General features: G+C 44.9%; 2 long non-coding RNA genes across 2 annotated transcripts in view; one reads left to right on the top strand and one right to left on the bottom strand.

The window, feature by feature from the left end:
- Window positions 1-11,393, top strand: part of LOC118535815 (uncharacterized) — a 31,503-nt gene extending 20,110 nt beyond the window's left edge. Inside the window, exon 4 of the long non-coding RNA XR_004917358.2 lies at window positions 9,948-11,393. This is a non-coding gene — a long non-coding RNA (uncharacterized LOC118535815). The remainder of the gene's footprint in view (window positions 1-9,947) is intronic.
- LOC144381397 (uncharacterized) lies at window positions 11,285-18,980 on the bottom strand. The gene is made up of 2 exons (XR_013446580.1): window positions 17,998-18,980; window positions 11,285-17,223 (listed from the first exon to the last, which is right to left on the bottom strand). It is a non-coding gene; the product is annotated as an uncharacterized LOC144381397 (long non-coding RNA).
- Between the last annotated feature and the right edge of the window lie 2,760 nt (window positions 18,981-21,740).

Here is a 21,740-nt window from a genome sequence, read left to right as displayed (position 1 = left end):
AATGTATTAGTGAGCCAAGAGCCTTGCGAAAGGAAGGCTCTATTGATCCCGGTCCAGAAATGCCTTCTGGCTCCCTGGCAGCAGGGCTGGCCTGAGACTCCTCCTCTGTTTATACTTCCTATCAAAATGTTAGGGCTTCAAGCTTTAGCCTTCACAAAATCTGTAAAGCTCAACAGTGGAAAATCACATCCCAGAGATCAAATTCACACAGTGATGTCAAAAGAAAAAAAATCCAGGGACGCCTGGGTGGCTCAGTCGGTTAAGCGTCTGCCTTCGGCTCAGGTCGTGATCCCAGGGTCCTGGGATCGAGTCCCGCATCAGGCTCCCTGCTCCGCGGGGAGCCTGCTTCTCCCTCTGCCTCTGTCTCTCTCTCTCTCTGTCCCTCATGAATAAATAAATAAAATCTTTAAAAAAAAAAAAAAAAAGAAAAAAAATCTGATTTCCTCACTGCCTTACAATTTTTTTCTTTATTGTCTTCTATTAGCCTTCTCTAGCCCTTGAGTGAAGGGGTGACATTTAGTTTCTTGTATCTTGAGATATTTTCAGGGCTGCAGGTGGGAGAGGGGAGGGTGATGGGGATGAGAGCAGGGAGGTGCCTGCAAAGTGAATGAATAGACCCACAGGGTGGGAGTTGGGTGATGGAAAAGGATGTGTGATGGCTGACTTAGTCAGTGCTTGAGAGGGTTTCCAGACCTGAGTTGCTAACTGAGACCCACGCTCCCCACTCCCCCACTCCTGCCACTGGCCAGTCCTGAGAGTGGGAAAGCATCTTGTCAGGCAGGGACCATGGCAATTACGAGTGGAGATTCTGCAATCTCCTAAGGAGGTTTCCCAAGCCCTATTCTTGCCTCTCCCTGACGCCTTCTAGAATCTTCTTTCTGGCTTCTGCTGCTCTCTAGGTAAGCAATTCACAGCCTATGGATTTCTATTTGTGTAGTCTGCCCTCCCTGTAGTGATTTTCTTTGGTGGAGTAATTAACAGAGCGAGCTCCAAAGTTAGAGGGTTCAAATCTAGCTCTGACACCTGCAAGTTATGTCCTCTCTCTGATTCTTCATCTGCTATCCCAGAGGGTTGCTGTGAGAATTAATGTAGAAATCATACCAGGATGCCTAGTGAGCTGTAGCACAGTAATACCCCAAGTGGCCACTGTTGTTTGCCCTGAGAATTATAGGCAGTTCTTGGGTCTGATTCTGCCCCTTCCCTATTCTTTTTTTTTTTTTTTTTTTAAGATTTTATTTATTTATTTGACAGAGAAAGAGAGAGAGAGTTCACAAGCAGGGGGAGAGGCAGAGGAAGAGGGAGAAGCAGACTTTCCACTGAGCAGGGAGCCCGATGTGGGGCTCGATCCCAGGACCCTGGGATCATGACCTGAGCCAAAGGCAGCCACCTAACCGACTGAGCCACCCAGGCGCCCCATCCCCTTCCTTATTTTTCATGTCCCTGTCCCTCTTGCGTCTTTTTCTGCCATTTGCCAGTTGCTGACCCTGGGCAGGCTACTAAATGTTCTGTGCCCCATTTGTTAGGGAAAATAATGGTGCCTCCCTCAAAGGGTTGTGATGCTTGTTAAATGGAGCCATTTAATAGAATGTCCAAAATGAAATCCTTACGTAGTTTAAGACAGCACCTGATGTGGAGAAGGAACTAAAGAGATGGCTGTTTGTATTGGAGTGCATACAGTTTTGTTTTTTAACTGCACAACAAGGCCACCATCTTGATCTGTCCAGTAGCGATTGCAGCACGGGTAACAGATGAGAGAGATTCCTGGGGCAGCGGCTATCTTTGGACCTAGAATCCCATAGAATCGGAGACCTGTTAAGCCACTAGCTTGGGTCATTGCTGAATTGAGGAGATGGTGAAGAGGAGGCCATGATCATGGAGCACAAATACATCAGGGGATAGTTTAAGGAAATCTCTAGAAGTCCTTTCAGACATTTTTGACTTACACAAAGTGAATTCATGTTTAGTCCCTTGAAAAAGCTTTGTTATGAGAGATATTAAGTAACACCATTTGCAATATTATAGGCACCCCATTTTTTAAATCCCACTTTTAAAAATAAGAAAGTGTATGTAATAGTCTACATATATGTACATATACAGTTAGCATATGCATGAAAAAATTTGAGGAGACTATATTCCAAACTGTTAATATGGGCATTTTCAATGGGGTAGGAAAGGAATTACAGGAGACTTTTTATTTTCTGCAATATATATTTTTATATCATCAGAACTTTTAAAAAGGCGAAAGATTTATACAATCTGAAGAGAAACCAGAGTATTCATCAGAACTTTTAAATCATAATGACACATTTTTTCTTTATTATCTCAGAATAATTTAAATATATATATTCCGTGTATTAATATGTGAAAGGGGCGTGCATGCTCCCTTTAAAAGTATTGTCTGTATGTGAAAAGGACCTCAATATTTTGCCTGGAACTTAAGTCCACCTTATCCCCTCCATCCAGGGCATGCTGGGAACCCATTATAGGCACAGATGACAGAAGTTTGTCCACGTTTTGGAAATGGCTGGACACATTCAGCATTGTCCTGAGGCAGAAACATGGGCATGGGAACCACTGGGAATGACATCCAGCTGACTGCGGTTGGGGGCCCACCTGGACGCCATTGCTGCTAACACGCACTGCCTCTTCCTGGCAGCTCTGCTCTGCCCTGCCACCAGTCACTTACTTCCCATTCCCAAAGCTTTGATTCCCGTGATGTCCCAGCCCCTACTTCCAAATTTGTCTCCTTTAGGCCTCTAGGCTCCCACTTCTTGATCCTGGTTTGACTCTCTTTTTTGTTGTTGTTGTTTTCTGGCCCCAGTGTCTTGATTGCCTCGCCTGTCCCAGATGTTCAGACACCGTGACCACCTTTCTAGGTCTGTTTGGGCTGCCCTGCCTGGCATTGGCCTATGACACAACTCTGTGGAAATTCCTAGGTATCTGAGGGGGAGCTCTGAAGAAGTTAACATGGCTTTGAAACTCCTTTCTGATAAAAATGACAACTGAGGTATTCGCAGGCAAGCCAGCCCTCTACGGCCTTGGTTTTTAGATTCATCCAAGAGCTTGCGTGTATCAACAGTCTGTACCTTTTTAATTGCTGAGCAGGATTCCAAGATATAGGTGTATTACTGTTTTAACCATTCAACTGTTGAAAGATGTCTGGGCTGTTTTCATTTTTGGACCATCACTATAAACATCCCTGTATAGGTTTTCGTGTGAAAATAAATATCCATTATCCTTGAGATAGATGCCCAAGAGCGCAACTGCTGAGTCATCACGTAATTGCATGTTTAGATTTGTAAGAAACTGACAAAATGTTTTCCAGAGTAGCTGCACCATTTCACTTTCCCATCCACAATGTATGAGTGGTCTCGTTTCTCGTCATCCTCCCCAGCATTTGGCATTGTCACTATTTTTTGGTGGTATAGTGCTATCACGTGGTTAGTTTGCATTTCCCTGATGGCTAATGATGTTGAACATCTTTTCATGTGTTTATTGACCACCTGTATATCCTCTTTGCAGAAATGTCTGTTTGGGTCTTTTGCCCATATTTAACCACTTCTAAAAAGTTAACTCTCTAGAAAGTCCAGAGATACGAATCACAAAGCCCTAGGAAGCACCATTTGACGTTTGTTAGCAGCTTGTGGGGGGTTAAGGAGGTGGTCAGGAAGATATATATTGTGCCCTGCCCTCCAACTTCTTCCTCCATAAGACAATTAAAGATACACTAAACTGATGGGGTCCAGGTTTCAAGATACCAGTTGGACCACATTTTCTAGTGTTCAGGGTCACCATATGTGGTGAAAGTCCCGTGTCCTACATGGATGTGGCTTTCTTTCTGGTGGCAGAAGGAATAGCCTGAGCCAGGGTTGTCTCTCTGGGGTGGGCTTGCCCATCTTGATTTCTCTGTCTTCCTCTCTGCATGTGTGCATGTGGCAGCCTTGTAGATCTTCAGCCAGCTGGGGAAGGAGTTACACTTAAGGCAGAGAAGAAGCCTCACTTAGAGGCAGGGGCACCAATCTTCTTGACCAGACACGGGGCCCTGGGGTAAACACTACATTCCCAGGTAAGAATGAAGTGTAGTTAGAAGAACCTCATTTGGTACTATCAGGATCTTGCCTGGGCCACTTCTTTTTTCATGGAGCTGTTGATTCTTCGAAGTCAAACTCAGCATGGTGAAGCCAAAGCCAAAGCCAGTGAGTGATAAAAGAAGTATCTACTGAAGAGATTTGGCTTCTAATGGGGGATGAGGTTGACAAACCCTATTCCTCTGTGTTCTCAGGCTGGATGAGTCCTAACTCTTCTACTGTCTTCCCAGAGTGAGGACGTTATGATACCTTGCTAAGGTCACCAGTAACCTCCTTCCAAACCCTAAGGCCTTCCCCAGCTCTCACTGTGCTCCCTCTCTGTCACTACCTGACATTCACTAAGCACTTGCTCTGTCATATTCTGCTTTCCCCACATTTTATTTTCTCCCTCTGCCCTACCATTTCTCCCTCCTCAGAATGTCTAACATTAGCTATCACCTCAAGTCCTTGTTTGGTCTCCTCTTCTCCCCACAGCCTCATTCCCTTCTAGGGCTCATACTTTCTCAGGATTTTGGCCACCTCTTCTTTTAGATGTCACCCAAGGGGACTTCCCTCCTGGACTTCCGGCTTCTTTCATGTCTGCTGCAGCTCTTTGTCTTGCCATCAGTATGCCTCCATTGCTCTTTCTTCCTGGTTTCCTGTTCCTAATACTGGCAAATCCAAGCTAACTACGGATTTATAAATGATAAAGAAGTAGTAGTAGCTGATGTAATGGTTGTGATCATGATTCTGTGTTTAACCCAGTCATCGAATGCCTTAGCTAAAACCCAAGTATTTTTCATCCTAAACTTTTCTTCTCCTTGGGCCGGGGAACCTATATGATTTTACCCTTTGTCTATATAACAAAACCCAGATGAATGTTGAGTTCAAAACAAGAGGGCATGTGGGAGTTTTCCATTTGGACAAGAATTGCCTTTGGCGTAGTTCCAAGCATTGTCTCCAGCTTTTTCTAAGAATAAAGGCTAAGCGGGGGTGGGGTGGGGGGGGTGGGGGGGTTGTCTAGTGGGTGGGAAGGGAGGGATGCTGGGGTATCAGCTGAACTAGTGCTGAACTTGGCATATTTTTACACTCAAATAATGCAGGAAGAAGGCCTGGATGGTAGGGAAGGGGATTGGGGAAGAAGTTTCCATGGTACAAGAGAGCTGTGCTAGGCGCACAGGGGCTCCATTGAGCGAGGAGTATTAACTGTCTTTAACAGAGTAATCTAGGGGTTGGTTTCTATGACATCTCTTATGTCTCTCTGGTTGTGCAGCTAAATAGGTTTTCTTTTTCTTGCCTTCTTTCCCCAAATCCATCAGCTTTTGCTTACCTTTACCTCAGTGAGCCCCAGGGGTCTGGTAAAGGCAGAATGTCTATTCCAGGGGAGAAGGAAGGCAACAAGGGACCATATCTAGTCACATTCTTATGTAGGAAAAGTAAAGCACAGGGTAGGTGGTGACTCTGATGCACGACTTAGTGACTTCACAGACAGAGCCATATCTAAACACACACAAATTGCTCCTGAAATTGTAGCCTCTGAAACAATGATTTCTGGCCATTAGACTTCATGACTTTTCATCCTTATTAGTTGGTTCTAACTCTATGGGGAGATGGGGAGGTGACAAACATTAAGTTTTCTTTCTAGGCCTCAACCTCCATAATATATTTGTAGAAAACATAAGCAAATACTCAAACCCACAAAAACCCAGCTTTGAGCAATTGATCTTCTGGCTTACTATATTTACTTTTTGTTATTTTAATTTTATTTTTAGAATGTATTGCTTCCTTCATCAGGAAAACTTGAGGTGGCATGCAAAAATACATGGGCCACAGATATTTTAAAAATATGAAGAAATCCGGTCAAAGTGAGAAAATATAGGTAGGAAAAATAAGGTAAGTCAAGGGTAAAGTTAGTGTATAGAAATATGCACCATAAGCATGAGCTAAAGGTCCAAAGTGGCCTTGAGCTTGTAGCAAGCAGCACAAAAAGGAAAATATTATATAATGCTAAATGATAATAATAGTGGCTATCATTTATTGAGTGTTACTATGTGGTGTCAAAGATAAACAAAGCTGGACAATATTTAAAGTGGTTGGGACAGACTTTAATCAGTAATATGTGCACTAGGGCAATAGGGAAAAGAGTCCATCCAACCTGAACTGGACTCACCTTTGACTTGTACAGAGGTGACTAGACATTTTAAAGGGAGAATGAGGGCATAGGGAGGAGGATTAGAGGGGTCTCAGTAGAGTCAGGTAAGTGAAAAATCACGAAAAGCAGGCAGGGGTTTGGCCCATGTGAAACCCATGTGGGTTTGCTAACTGGGGTGTACCCAAGTTAGGCTCTTCCCCTCCCACAGAGGCTGGGAGACAGGGCCCTATCTTCAGGTGTTGCCTGAAACGAACAGTAAATTCTTCTGGCAGCTTTGAGTTTTCTTTAAGAGGGGGGCTAGGGTCATCCAGGAGATGTAGACTTGAGTTGTTAGAAACTATGTTAATACTTTGTTCACGTCTTTGTAGGCCAAGGTTGAAGCCCAGTGGATGAGAGGGCTCAGGGGAACCTGGCTACAGGTTGGTCAAGGAGAGAATCTTTGTCAGGAGCAGGCATTGTTCTACATTTTTTTACATGTATTATTCCACTTACTGTTCACAAAATCCCTGCGAGGTAGATGATGTTGTTGTCCCCACTTTACAGATGAGAAAACTGAGGTGCAGAGATATTAACAAGTTTATATGGACAGTAAAGGCCAAGAATTAAATCCAGGCATCCTGACAGCACAGCTGAAACTAATATTTTAGTAATTAATTATTGGCATTATAAGGATAGGGCTGCCTCTGTGGATTTGGGGTCTCACCTAAAAGGTGAGATTATTTACTGCATCAGTCACCAGAGAATAGAATCATGTCTCTCAGAGGAAACAGAAGAGGGGCAGAGAAACTTCAGGAACATTGTCCAGGGGATTCAGCTCTCTTGGCCTTATTCAAAAAGTTGGCAAGCTCTTGCTTAGGGAGCTTGTGTGGGGGTGAGGTGGCCCATAAGAAGAGGTCCTCTGCATGGAGCCAGGCCAGGAACCAAGAAATGGGGGCTTCAGGTATGGTGTCTGGAGGCCATGCCAATCTACTAGGACTAGAGCTGAAATAGCTCAGATCATGTGCAGAAGGCAGTGGCGAGGGGCAGAACATGGGGGCTCAGGTCTTTGTATTTTATTGTCTGATGGTTATTTGATTCCCTTTCACTCTTACCTGACATTTAGTAAGGACATTTGGAAAGCAAATCTGGGGACTATCCCTCACCAAGTAGGAGAATCAAGTGGGAGGGAAAAAAAGCCCGCTTGGGAGTCTAGGCTCTAAGCAGAGCTGATTTTCCAGAGGCATATATGTTTTCTTGAAGTCATCCAACATCATTTTGTGATTCTAGCCTCTTGGTCCACAGTCTATAAGGGAACAGCTACTCCCAGAAAACAAGCAGATAATGAAAAACTTCCCCAGTGTTTTTCTTCCTTCTCTCTGTTGATGTTTATGTATATCCAGGCAGAGGGCAAGACACAGCAGATTTTCTATATTCCTAGTACAGCTTCTAAAATTCCTCCCTCCTCCTCCCCCAAAAAGAGTGCCTGGCTGGCTCAATTGATTAACTGTCTGACTCCTGATTTTGGCTCAGGTCATGGTCGTGAGACTGAGCCCTGCATTGGGCTCCCTGCTGGTTGTGGAGCCTGCTTAAGATTCTGCCCCCCCCTTCTCTCTCTCTAAAAATAATAAAATAAAATAAAATAAAATTCCTCCCCTAATGCCCAAGGCCCTTCCTCTTCAAAAGAATATAGATGAGGAGAGTTTACATAATAAGATGAGAATATAATTCAAATAGAGTTGGGGGGTTTTCAGTGTACATATAAATATTGTTAACTATTATTACTTTGTAGTCTACATTTTTCCTAAGCATTGTGTCATGTGTCCTTTAGAAGGAGCCTCCTAAACTTCTGCCCCTCATTGTGCAGGAGACCAGACCAGTTCCCATTGACCAGAAGCCACGCAGGCTGCAGTCTGGTCTGACAATTCAACACTTGAGTTAGATTAATGCTCCCTTTCCAACATCTGAGGAGGGGGTACAGAGGGGATCTGAGAAGCAGCTCTGTCCCAGGTAGCCCCGTGATGTTTACCAAAGATTCTGGGGCTCCCCTTCCCCTGCATATGTCTCCCCTGTGCCCATTTGCAAGCCTCACATTTCTGCCATCCCTGTGTATGTGGGTGGGAGGTAGGAAGGGAGGTTCTTTTCCTAAAGGTGCTGCATCAATGTATGTGCTTCCTTGGCTTGATATATATCAAGTGAGAGGTTGGTATGTGGGTCTGCCTTACTCAAGAAGTTATTAGAAGAGGACTCTGAGTTTATTTGAATGAATATGCCCCCAAACCCACTCTGCACCAGAAAAAAGAACCTCTCCAAAGGATGGAGAATGACTCAAGGCAAGGAAATAGCCGGAAGTCTACTCTCAGAGCTCTGTTAGTCAAAGAATTTTAGGGGGACCCAGGCCTCCTGGACTTCTTTTCTACTCTGCCCAAGTCTGGCATAGGGAGGATGAAGAATTCCACTCTCAGTCCCATGGGTGATCCCTCCCTTTTTGTGGCATTGAAGGGAAGAAATCAGGTCAGGTGTGAGAGGAGAGTAAGCAAAAGAAGGGGCCAGAAAGAAGAAAGCTAGGTTGAAAGATGAGCAGGGCAGGGCACAGAGGAAGGATGGCTCCTCTGTTGGCTTTAGAAGAGTGTGTCTAAACAGGCCTCTGTAGCCCTTGACTGGATGCCTGGGTCCAGGAACCCATGGGTGGTGCACTGGGGCCTCCTGGTAGTAGGGTATCATGCACACATGTGTCTGTGTGTCTGTGTGTGTCTGTGTGTCTGTATGTGGCCAGCAAGTGTGAACTTGACAGCAGTACACCCAGTTAACTATGGGATTGTTTGCAATAGCCTCTCATTCAGCTTCAGCTACCAGGGACCAAGGCAGTCCAAACCTCTTTACAAGTTAAGGAGAAAAGAAGACCCAGAATCACAAATCCCCAACTGCAGATACACATTGGCACAGGGGAAGAATCTCAAATTCTGGACTCATATTCCCTAAGGGCAAATTTCCCACATATCTGAAAAGGGTCTTCTATGTTGCCTTTGATGAACTGGGTTAGCAAAGCAGATCAACTCAATTTAGAAAGGATTTCAGTTTAAGATAATAAGCACCTCCCACATCCTTTCCTTAGAACTCAAGCTCTCTTCAAACAGCTGAATCCTCTGCAAGCTAAAGATTACCAGTCAGTTTAATGGGAGTTTTGGAAAAGAGCTTTGGAAAGGAATGGGTGGGAGAGGCTTTCTATGTCTTTCCTGGTAGATGAGTCTTCGTAGGGCTGAAGAGCTTCCTATTTTATATAATTGGCAACTGATGATTTCTAAAGTATTGGCTTAGGACTCAATCCATTAATGAATCTCCTGTATGGGACACACAAATGTTCCCAGAAGAAGAGGCTGAGATGGAGTGGGGATGATGAAGGAATCAAAGGGAGGTCCCTTGACTCACCGGCTAGAGTTGCCTTTCTCTGATGTGTTCTTGCTGGCCGAGATAAGCTTGCACTCAAGGAGCCTAGGCCAGAGGGGAGGTGCCCAAAAAGGGCAAGTGTAGAAACTTGTGGGCTTAAAAGTGTGGAGGGGGTGGGGGAGGATTAAAAAAAAAATTGTGGAGGGGCTGGGGGAGGAGGAAAAGGGAGGGAATGGAGAGAATGGGGTTGCAGAAGGAGATTGATCAAATGGCTGATTGTTGAGAACATCCATCTCTCCTCCCAGAGTCCTAGACATACCTCCCAGAGTCCTAGACATAAAATCTCTCTTTCTCTCTCTTCTCAGAGGAGTCCCACATTGAGCCAAACTTTTACTGGGAAGAAAGGGCTGATGGATTCCTTTCAAGTAGTGTTTCTGTCCTCCCAGATGACACCTTGGAAAATTAGAACATGTTCAAACATACAGAGAAGACTAGAGATTAATATCATGAGGCTCACGGAATTACCACCCCCTTTGCCAAATATGCTTGGGGAAAGTTTTCCCTAACGCCCTTCGGATGCGGTTGCATTTGACAGCTCCTCCCTCTTTCTCCAGGTCCCCCACCCCCAACCCCCGCTTCCTGTGCCCACCTTCTCTCCCCCCTCCTGCTTCCTGTGCCCACCTTCTCTCCCCCCTCCTGCTTCATGTGCCCGCCTTCTCTCCCCCCCTCCTGCTTCCTGTGCCCACCTTCTCTCCCCCCTCCTGCTTCCTGTGCCCACCTTCTCTCCCCCCTCCTGCTTCCTGTGCCCACCTTCTCTCCCCCCTCCTGCTTCCTGTGCCCACCTTCTCTCCCCCCCTCCTGCTTCCTGTGCCCACCTTCTCTCCCCCCCTCCTGCTTCCTGTGCCCACCTTCTCTCCCCCCTCCTGCTTCCTGTGCCCACCTTCTCTCCCCCCTCCTGCTTCCTGTGCCCACCTTCTCTCCCTCCCTCCTGCTTCCTGTGCCCACCTTCTCTCCCCCCTCCTGCTTCCTGTGCCCACCTTCTCTCCCACCCTCCAGTAAAGAGCCTGAAATGAGTACGGTTGTATTCAGTTTTTTATTTATAAGCCCTAAGGAATTATACTAAGGAAGCAAGAAGCCATTTGGTTGGTTGTCAGTGGGCTTTGTTTGAAGGCAACTTGCCCCAGGGATTCATTTGCAGAATTTCTAGCACAAGGTATTGGGGGAAAGAAAGTGTTGCATCCAGAAAATCTAACCCAGAAGTTTTCTGTTTCTTCCCACCCCTCACCCCCCAACACTTTTAACACTGAATTTTCTCCCTAGCTTCCCAGCTTATCTGCTTTGGATTTTCCCCTTTCTGGCCCTTATCCCAACCTTTGATTACTAGGCTGCATTCAGGCTCCACGAGTAAGTAGTGGCATCTCTATGATGCTCCCTACGTGGGGAAGTGTGTGTCAGGATATCAGGAGGCAGTTAGTTGATGCCTGGAGGGCCCACCCACTTACCTCCTCATTTCCCCTGTAAAGTCTCTTCCACTCCTGGGGGCGGGGGGGGGGGGGGTCTCCGGCTGCTGCCGAGAAGTCTTTGGTTGAGTCAGAGGCAACACTCTGCTCACACTGTTGCCAATAAGCCCCCAGAATTTTCCACTCCACGATTATTTGTCTCTCCCTGACCGTGAATAAAGGAAAAGCCACACGCAGACACATGTTATTAAAATGAACTGTTTATATTATCTCAGTTGAGTCAATACATTATAATGTATTAAAATGGAAAGGTACAAAATTGAAATAAATACTTTCTGATTCATGTATAAATCTTTTTTTTTTTTTTTTTGTCAAGATGACTTTTATCGTCAGTACATGTCACAAGAAAACATTTAAAATGACACTGAAACAATCATTTAAATCATGGTGCATGGAGGAAAAAGGTAAAGAAAACAACTTTTGGCTTGTTTTGGCATGAGACCTTGATACAATTTGGGTTCCCCAAAACCATGTGAAGGGTGGTAAAATAGAAATGCTCAAAACTGACTTAAAAAAATAAACAGGCTTTACAAAAACTCTCTTTTTGATAAACCCAGCCACTTCTCTACATGGTCTGCACTTACAGTAGATACATTCATTATTGTCCATGGGAAGACAGCAACTGCCTTTCGTTTTAAAGAGCTTGGTGGAGAGGCTGACAAAATACGCTGCAGCTGAAGGTGAGTAGAATGTTCAGGAGAACACAAAGTCTAGATGGTCTTCAGGAATGGCACTGAGGATGATGGGGTGTGGAGGGTCTCTGGAACAAGAGGTGGAGGGGAGGGTGCGTGAGGAGTCCAGATCTGAAGCAAAGCCAAGTCTGAAGGACAGCCACAGTTGCAGCAGTGAAAGTGTGGTGTGGGGAATCTCTCCCCGTCTGAGCAGTTCTGGGTTTGTCCTTAGCCTGGGTACGTTTCTGTTTCAGCAGAGGCTAACCCAGTGCTTTGGAGACAGGGCTGGGACTCTTTTCAGACACAGCGGCACTGGGGAGACAGGGACAGGTGTAGGGGTTAACAATGAATGCCAACAAAGGGGCTTTCTTTTCTGGTTCTGACTGCTTCTTAGGTGGCTGTTAAGGCAATAAGGACTTTAGCAAACTAGAAGTTAAGGGCAGCTAAATTCAGCCAGATTGAAGGTAAACAAAAGGTGAGAAGGACTCCTTTTCTCCTCAGCTACCTTTCCCCCCAAGCACAGGAGGCCTCAGCTCCCGAAGCTCTGAATTTACAGTACGCAGTAGCGGAGGGCGTGCCCTTTAGAAGGCTCCATGGAAAAGAAGGCTTATCCCTGACTTGGGGCATTTTATTCTCCAGACTCTCTTTCTTGAAGTTCTTTCAGGAGGGCAGGCTATGCTCACCCAGCTATCGAGTGAAAAGTGGAAGCACCAAGGTTTGTGCAGTTAGGGTAAGTCCTTGACTATAGACTGTCTCTGGCCCATCTCAATGGCCTTGAACACCATTTGTCCTAGAAAGGCAGGCCTGACACTCAAATGCTTCAGGAAGGTCTATGTTCACCTGGAGAACAGGACTAGCCTTTCAGGGTTCAGGAATATTTCCCCTGCGTCCGATCAAATGACAGCTACAAAATCCATGGAAGTGTGAGATCCTTGGAAGGTTTGTGAGCCCATGGGTGGGTTCTTAGGGGAGTAATAGAAGCTCCTTTGAAGTCATTCACAGAGAGATGTACAGAATACTGAACAAAACAGATGCAAGAATCTTTTCCTTTCTTCTTATTTTGGAGTAAAGGAGATGGACCTTGAAATGCTGTGGGAAGGATAAACCTTGAGAGCTGCCTGCTGTTCTGAGCATCTTCTGGCAAGATGCTGGGTGTTCAGACTACTAAGACCCTGGAATTCAAGAATTGGCTCTCAAGCAGTTGCTAAAAGGTACAACCACTTACTCCAGCAAATGAACCACATGTGGTCTCAGTGAACAACACAGATATCCCCTCATCCTGTAGAATGAGATTGCAGTCTGATGCAAGGGCTCTCCAGGAGATGCCTGGGGCCTGAGGATGTGATGTCTTGGACCCAATGGTTGTGCTCTAATTACTGAAGGCCACCTCCACCGGGGGCATTGGTGGGACAAGATGTTCAGAAAGACAAATGCTGGTTGTAATAGCCAGCCATTGGGGGACTAGTGCTCTGCCTGACCTTTCTCTGGTAGAAGCTGTCTTGTTTTGGTTCTAAGAAAAATGGGCAACATTTCATCCAGGAATCCAAGGACCATGACAAATCTATAATGAAGCAAACGTGATCATCAAGCTGTGGGAGTCCAGATGAAAGAAGATTGGCCATGAGTTGATCATTACTGAAGTTGATTGGTAGGTCTGTAGGGCGTCACTGAACAATTTGACTCTAATATGTGCTTAAAAATATGGTTTGAAATTACCCACAATACAAAACAATTCCCCTTGGAGATTATCTAGCTTAATCCTTCATTTTAAAGGCAGAACCCGGTTGTTAAGTGCCCAAAGTCACATGGGAAGTTAATGCAGAGCCACTATTAGAACCCAGTGCTCTTTCTGCAGGGATTAGGATATTTTAGTTAGCTTTATTTTTTTTTTTTTAAGATTTTATTTATTTATTTGAGAGAGAGAGAATGAGAGACAGAGAGCACGAGAGGGAAGAGGGCAGAGGGAGAAGCAGACCCCCTGCTGGGCAGGGAGCCCGATGTGGGACTCGATCCCGGGGCCTCCAGGATCATGACCTGAGCCGAAGGCAGTCGCTTAACCAACTGAGCCACCCAGGCGCCCTTTTAGTTAGCTTTAATGCTTGAACAAGTGTCATATTCTTCAGCTCTGCTCTTACTACCTTGAAAAGCAGGTGGCTGTTTTCAAAACTCCTGCCAATTAGCCTTAAGAACATATTAACGACAGAAGTACTCTTCTCTTACGAAGCCCCAGAGGGGTGTTTTCTTTGAAGACTCTCTTTAGCCCCAACATTTCAAAGGGAGACCCCCGCCTTTGATAGCTCAAAGCAGTCACTGTAGCCACTTCTTCTCAGGGGAACCACCACCAAGAAGGACAATGAATGTCCTTCCTGGGCTCCTGGCAGCATTCAGTTTCCTCTAGAACCTGATTGAAGGCCTGGTGGGGGGAGGGGAGCATCACGTTTATTACAGGGGTAGGGTTGGAAAAGGGCAGGAATGGTAGCCATTTAAAGGAATAAATTTCTATAAAAATCTTCAACTCAGGGTACTTGTTCTCTTTAGAGAAACAGCGCTATAATCTAATTGGAGTCAAAGACATCTCTCCATCGAATAAGAATAAGACTTTTAAGAACTGGAGGCTGAGAGAAAGGAAGGCAGGACTCACTGGACCCTTCTCAGTGATGACACTGATAGGGAACCAAGGGGCTTCAGTAGCAAACCGCAGACTTTATTTTGCAAATTAAAATATAAACATTCTAGATACATCCTTGTAAGCTTATGGGGACAAACCTCAAAGAGTCCTCCCAAAGGAAAACAGACCAGATAAACCAGGTGCTTCTAAGCTCCTATAAAGGGGAAGGTGAGGTCAGAAAACCTCTAGAAGAATGACACCCAAGGAAGTCCCTGGACCCACCATTTTGCACAAGGAAAACACATTTGTTTCTGGTAGCTTGGTTGAACTAAAAGCAGAGAGGGGCACCTGGCTGGCTCGGTTGGTGGAGCATGCAACTCTTGATCTCAGGGTTGTGAGTTCAAGCCCCATGCTGGGCAAAGAGCTTACTTAAAAAAAGAAAATAAGTTAGCCGAGAGAAGTGCATATTTAAAAAAAAAAAACAGATTATGAAGACTTGCTCAGGTTAAGAAGTTGTGGACTTCCTGAAACAAATAGCCAAAAGCAACTGTAAAAAGTTTTTCTGGAGAGATCAAGTGCCCTGGGAATGGAAAAGATCCAAGAAAGTCAGAAAGGCTGGACAAGAGATGGGGTGGCTGGGTGGATGGACAGATTACTCTGATTATTTTGAAAAATCTGTTCTAGCAAGAGACTTAGTAGGGCAGTTTATAGATTAAGATTCTGCTGTTTCTTACTCTCATTGTTCTTCCTTGCTCCTCAAAAATATAGGTAAATAAGATACCAGCTCATTTCTCATTCAAAATCCTAAGTCTCTTGACTTACAGAGAGGTAGACTTGGAGAGGGAGTGTGTATTAAGTGTGAGTTCACATTGCCTGTCATCATGAAAAAATAAACTCTTCTCTCTCCCAGAGACTTATATAAAGCATGACATTCTGGGAAATATCTGAATTTCACAAATTAAAAGAGGGACTCTCAGCTACTGGTTGTAAGTCAGAAGAGGGACGAAAGAGCATTTCAATGTGGGATCTGATTCTGGCTCTGCGAATTTCTAGCTGCATTTCTTTGGGAAAATTACTTCATCTCTCTGTGGTTTCAGTCTCCTCATCTCTCCAGGGAGGAGACTGGGCCTCACTGGCATTCATAATCTGTGGGTCTAGAGTACTGATTATTCGTCTGGAATAGATATGAGGAAGGGGCTGAATTCTAGGATCAAGACGTTCTCTACTAGCTTTGCCTCAAAGGGAACAGATCTTATTCTTAGGGATGGTGAGTAAATTTTCTAACAGGTTCCTGGGACTCCTGGCTACTGTCACGGTGGGAGGGGGTTTGGAGGAGAGAAGTTCAACCCCCGCACAAGGTCAGCATGTTCACGCCGCTCCATGTGGCAAATTCTGGCCTTGAAACAGCCAGGCAGGAAAAGAGTAGTACCGGCCACATCTCTGTGGAATCCTGCCCCTTCGCATTCAACCTTACTCTGAGGAAAAGTAGCAAGTGCTATTCAAACCTAATAAAAATTTCAATATACTTTGAAAGATGTCCGCTACCAATGGTCAGTAATGAGATCAATCCTCACAGTCACATACATTGCAACAGGTTGAAATGCCCATGACAAGATGCTTGTGAAGTGTTTGAGCTCTGAGGTCTTCCCTCTGAAGAGTGAGAAAAGCAGTATTCATTTTCTACATGGTCGGCTGTCAGGTTTGACATTTCACTGCTGAGCCAAGAAGCCCCAAAGACCTTAGAGGACTGGCTTTGTCTCCAGATCTGAGGAGGAAGGGAAGGCCCATTTGGAGACAGGTTGCATCTGTCTGCCAAGAAACCAGTGTCTGCAAAACCACAAATACTGGAAATACAGGTGCTTCTAATACAACTATGTATGCTGGTTCCTAGCAGTGGGAGTGGGGTATCTATCAGAGTTTTGGGTAGGAAAAATAGAAGATGGCAAACTCCTTGTATGCCCTGGAGAAAACAAGCCCATGGATTCTTATTGGATTCAAGAAAAGGTAAGACTCGAGGGGACAGAAGCTCGATGGCATTCGCCAGAAATACTGCCTACCAATCCCATCTCCTTCCAAGCTGCGTGGGAGCCACCTAGCTGAAGAGAAGACTTTGGATGCCAGGATAACCTCAGCCTGGAACAGCTCTTGACTCTTAAAAAGATGTGTCTTCCCCCCCCCCGCCACCCCGAGCAAGCCCAGATGTCCTGAGGAGGGGAAAGGATGTTGCAAGCATAGAGCATGGTCTCTGAACACACAGCAATTAAATCTCTTAGGCGGTTAAAGACCCACTCTTGCTCTGAATGCACTGAAGACTCAAGAAAGTGTAGTTGCCTCCCCTCCCCGAAAATTCAGTGCTTTGTCATCTTACATATGGTGAAACAGGAACAAGGAGGACAGACAGTTCTTCTTCATCTCTCCTATTGATTTAGTGACACACCTGGAAGGAAAACCCAGGACCTCCATCTCCGAGTCCGTCAAAATCTTTCACTGCCTTTCTGCTTACTTCACAAAGTCTGCCTGCCTGTCTCTCGATAATATAAGTAGTATTATGTATAAAATATAAATAATTCTCGGATTCCTACTTAACTTACCGTCCTCCTCTCCTCCTTTATATAACTACGTTGGTGGGGGGGACAGGGGAGGGGAGAAAAAGAAAGATGTTCCACGAGGAGGGAAAACCACAGTACTGCTCAAAGGAATAGACTTCTGGAAGGAGAGATGACAGGCTTTGTCTACGGGGCCAGGGATGCTTCAGATCTGGACTGTACAGATTGAATGGAACACAACTCAACAGAAATTGGCGATGTAGGCATCTGTGCCAGACGACGTGAACTTCCACAACCTGGTTTTAAGGAACAGTAAATACAATAGAGATAGATAGATACACTATGCTGAATCTTGAGTACTAAAACAAGTTATAAATAGAAGTATGCTAAATTAAAGACAGACATCATAGGGAATAGTCTGGTCAACAACCAATCACCATTAGAATCAAAAAGTAAACCGGCCTTTTCACTGAGTACCTCCACAACATTTCTCAATGCACTAAGTACATTTTAACCATGCAAAAATACACAAACATCTTAACTAGGTTGTTTTTTTTTTTTTTGTAAAAAAAAAATCAAACACCAACATTATGCATTTTTGTTAATTATATTGGTTAAAGTTACAGCCAGTGGCTGCCAAATATCAGATACATCATATACATATTTTTATACAGAATCTGGACAACACAACATTACACATCAGAGAGAGAAAGAGAGAAAAAGAGAAAGAGATTATTTGTTCCTTTGTGGGTTTGTTGTTGTTGTTCAGTAAAGAAATAAAGTAAAATATGAGAAGCAATGCTAAGAAGGAAAACACTGCAACAAGTCAGGAATACAGAGGGAGAATTGCTAATCAGAAATACAGGAGGAAAAGAGTTCGTAGTTAGGTCTGTGTCTAGAATTTTTCTTCACTAAGAAACAAAAGAGCACAACAGGTGTATTGGTTTGGAAAAGCAGAAAGAGCGATAACATCATGCTGTCTGGTTCCCAGCACGTTTCCAGCAAGAAGAAAAAATCATAATCACAAATTAATTTCACAAGTTTTGTTTTCAAAAAATGTCCTCCCTTACCCAGGAAGCTGGGTAGTGCAGGGGTGGGGGCAGCTCAGTTTTGAGAGTCCTTGGCAAAGGTTTGGCCAAAACCATTGGCCTGAAATTAGTTGGAGATATGAGCTGTCTGTGGAAATTCGCGCAATGAAATGCGACCTCGGCTTGCTCCAGTCTGGGCAAGGTTTCCTGTTGCCAGCCAGTAATCTGGCAGAAGAAGGACACACCCCCATGACAGGTTCTGCTAGCCAGGCCCCAGTCCTGCCCCTTAAACATTTGGTGTCAACACAACCCTAAGAATTCAACCTGGAAAGAAACAAGACCTTGAACACAAGCTATGGAAGCACTATTGTGGTCACGGTTAGATACAAAAATGTGAAAATTCAGATGTAATCAAAAATACAAAATCAGTTTCAATAAGATTTGCTTTTTTTTTTTTAAACCATTACAGTGCAAGGTTTTTCAAATTACAGTAAAAGTTATGTGTCTGCTTACAGTAACTAGAGTAAGTAGCTGATTTTGTTCTGCTAGAATCAGAGGTCCCTGATAAGTGAAAATGCACCAATCTGAAATCAACCCAGCACAAGAAATGAATATCTTAACATAAACACAGTTCACTACGATCTTTACCCCTTCAAATAGTAACAAAGGAATGGTGTTGTTTGCACAACTCATTAGCATGAGATTCTTCCTCCATTAAAAAAAAATAATAAACAGATGGTATTACAATTCCAACAGGAAAAGGACTGGAAATCTGGGGCTGAAGGGTGGAGCATCTGAAGGGAGCTTCCCACGTCACTGAGCTTTCCCACTGTAGTTAAAAATAAAAAGAATTGTTTTAGCGTGAGCCTTGTTGGGCAATGCTACTTTGTGCTTCAGTCCCCCTATCCCAGGGAAAGGGAGTGGCACCACCTCATGGGATCAAAGGAAACCACAATGGAGTCATACCTCACTGTGCCATCAAGAATCACCCCAAGGAAAGAAAAATAGAACTGTTAAAACAGGGGCTGTGGTGGTGGGGGCAAAGGGGGACAGGGACAAAGGAGCAGAAGAGTAGCCCTCGTCAAGACCATTGTGTCTCTCAGAGCCTCATGTTCTTGAAAAGAAGAAGAGGAAAGAGTCAAGAACCCCAAATTACATGGAAGAAAAAGAGCCACCATTCCCCCAGAGCCTTGCCTTTGGGAGTGGGCATATGACTGAAAGAGCAATGTGGCTAAATGAAGTGATCCAGTAACAGTCTTTGTGTTCATGTCGTGGGACAGGCAGAGAAGCAAGGGTAACTGAGGAATTGTCCTCTTTTGAGATTTGTAGAGCCGACCAGTCTGGGATGAGTTAGGAGAGGCAAGACACACTGGAAGGCTTCAAGGAGCCCTTCTCTCCGTGTCCAAGAGAAAGGGGCGGATGTTTGGCAACCTTGGGTATGGCCATGGGTCCAGAAGCCTTGGAGGCCACACAATGCTCCTCTTCTTCATGCAGCCCCTCTCTAGCCTCATCCTGGTGCCCACACCCATGAAAACCACTCTTTGACTTACTTGGCTGGCCCCTTCCTTGGAGGCTCTGAGTTCCTCTGAACAGTATATGGCAAACTCTTTCCGGGTTTGTTGAAATTAAAAGGGGATTATTTTAGGCAGCCAGAGGTGTATTATTTAGGGCCTGGAATCTGCTAGTCCTATGTAGGGTGTGGGCAGCACCCTCTCATCTCCTGTGGGATGTGACCATGTGCTTGGATCCACCCGTCTCACACAAGTGACCTGCACAGGAGAGCAAACCCTTTACTCACAACCACAGCCTGAGAAAGGGAAGAAACACAAATTCCTCTGCCATGTTAGAAAGTTTCCCTCCCTTTGAAATAGAGTGTGAGGTGCTGTGAACCTTAAAAACACTCAATAACTTGGTTTACAATCTGGCCATTGGAGGACATTTGGGCTTCCTCTACAGATTTTACTACATTCCTCAAGGAGAAAAGACAGTTCTGGCAGACATCGCCTCCACACTGTTCTGGTTCCCCCTCTCATGGGTGGAGGCAGACAGCCTCAGCATGTGGCTTCCTATAGCATGGTTTGTTCTGCCCCAGGGAGTTGTGGAATCAGGAAGAACCTGTGTGTGTGTCTGTCGCTTTTTGCAGGGAATACCCACTTTCTCATCCCTTAGCCATATGAGATCCTGCATCTTCCCAGGCTTCCTAATCGCATTTCCTACCTAGCTTTCCCAGAGTTCAGAATCCATCCTGGACCTATTAGAGCAAGGTCGTTGCCCTGGAAACATTCTCTGTGCTCCCCACCCAGCTCTGACTCAAAATGCAGCCCAACGCCTGGTCCTCTGGGGTACCAGAAGTGGTGGGCGTCAAATGAGCCCTCTGTTCATTGCTCTGGGTGCCACTAAGTGGTTCCCTCCATGTCAGCTAAGGTCTACAAGGACCACTGACCATGGGTCTTCCCTCAAATGGAGGATTTTGAAAAGGTGCAAGCTTCTTTGCCTGAATGGCCTTACAAACACCTATGTTCTTCTTGAAATAATCCCCAAAGCTCTGCCTAGTTAGATCTGCTTTATCTAAGTGGTGTGTTTCTGATCTAGTGGTTGGTGGTTGAAATAACATTTAAGGATATGTGATCACAGATGTATTCACACGAGTGAAGCAACAGAATGAAGTTAGAGAGTGACATGATAGGTTATGTGCCTTAAAGGCTTAAGAAATGTGCTAAGATTCCTCTGTGCTAAGCTCCTGTTGCTGTCCACAGGCAAATGTGAAGCCCAGTGAAAACGCCCCAAAGCTGGGCTGTTATGCCCCCATTTTTGGTACCTGGGACTATTTAATACTATTTACTATTAATTATGGAGCTGCATCTGGCTGAAAGAGATCCCCAGGAATGGTGTTTTGCAAAGCAGGCATATTTAGTCCAGGGACATTGGTGGGAAGTGGACTGCTGTTCTCCTACCTCCCAGGGGAATGGGGATTGGACGTCATTGACTGGCGCATCACTTTCCCAGGTTGGGCGCTCACTTCCTTGTAATAGTGTGACCTTGGGCAGCCTAATGTCTCAGAACCTGTTTCCTCATTTGCATGTTGGGCGTGAGGCTACTTTACTCAGGGTTGTTGAGAAGATCACATGAGGTACTACTGCGTGTGAAAGCACTCCGCAGACATTCGGGAGATGCTGGTGGATAGCCTCATTCACCACTATGAGAAGCATCACACCTTCCACATGATATAAATGAGATAATTTTCTGTGTCCAAAGCATGTTCTTAGTAAGGTGGTAATCTGCTGCAAATGGAGCTCCAAAAGACAGTAGGGCTTGGGGGAGTTCTTTGCTTGCTTTGGTTTTGTTTGGTCAGTAATCTCTGTACATCCAATATGGCTGATTCTTGTCTCATGACAAGTCGATGCTCTGGTCTTTACCCCAGTCCACTTAAATCACTTGACGTGAACAACAAAGAAAGGATTGAAGGAAGCAAATTGTTTTTTACCTTCAAGATGTATATTTTGTGAATGTTTAGTAGGATGGTGAGAAGTTGGCTTCATCTTTTCAAGTAAGAGAAAAGTATAGTTGAATTGATTTAGGAGATGTTTGCCTTTGATTTAAGGACGAGCTCCATGGGTTCTTACACTCATAACCATTATGATGGGTTAAAAAGGGAGGAGCTAAACTTTTTTTTCAGGTTTCTTAGAAGAAGTTTGCAGTCTAGAGACAGTTATTTGTCTCATTTGTTGGCTGAGTGTGTGCATTGATAATATGATTTTAGGATGGGAAGGGAGCTTAGGAAGTGT

Source organism: Halichoerus grypus, chromosome 3, assembly GCF_964656455.1.
Source record: "Halichoerus grypus chromosome 3, mHalGry1.hap1.1, whole genome shotgun sequence".
NCBI lineage: Eukaryota > Metazoa > Chordata > Mammalia > Carnivora > Phocidae > Halichoerus > Halichoerus grypus.
The sequence above is the reverse complement of the archived record's forward strand: the minus strand, read 5'-3'. Positions and strand labels throughout refer to the sequence as shown.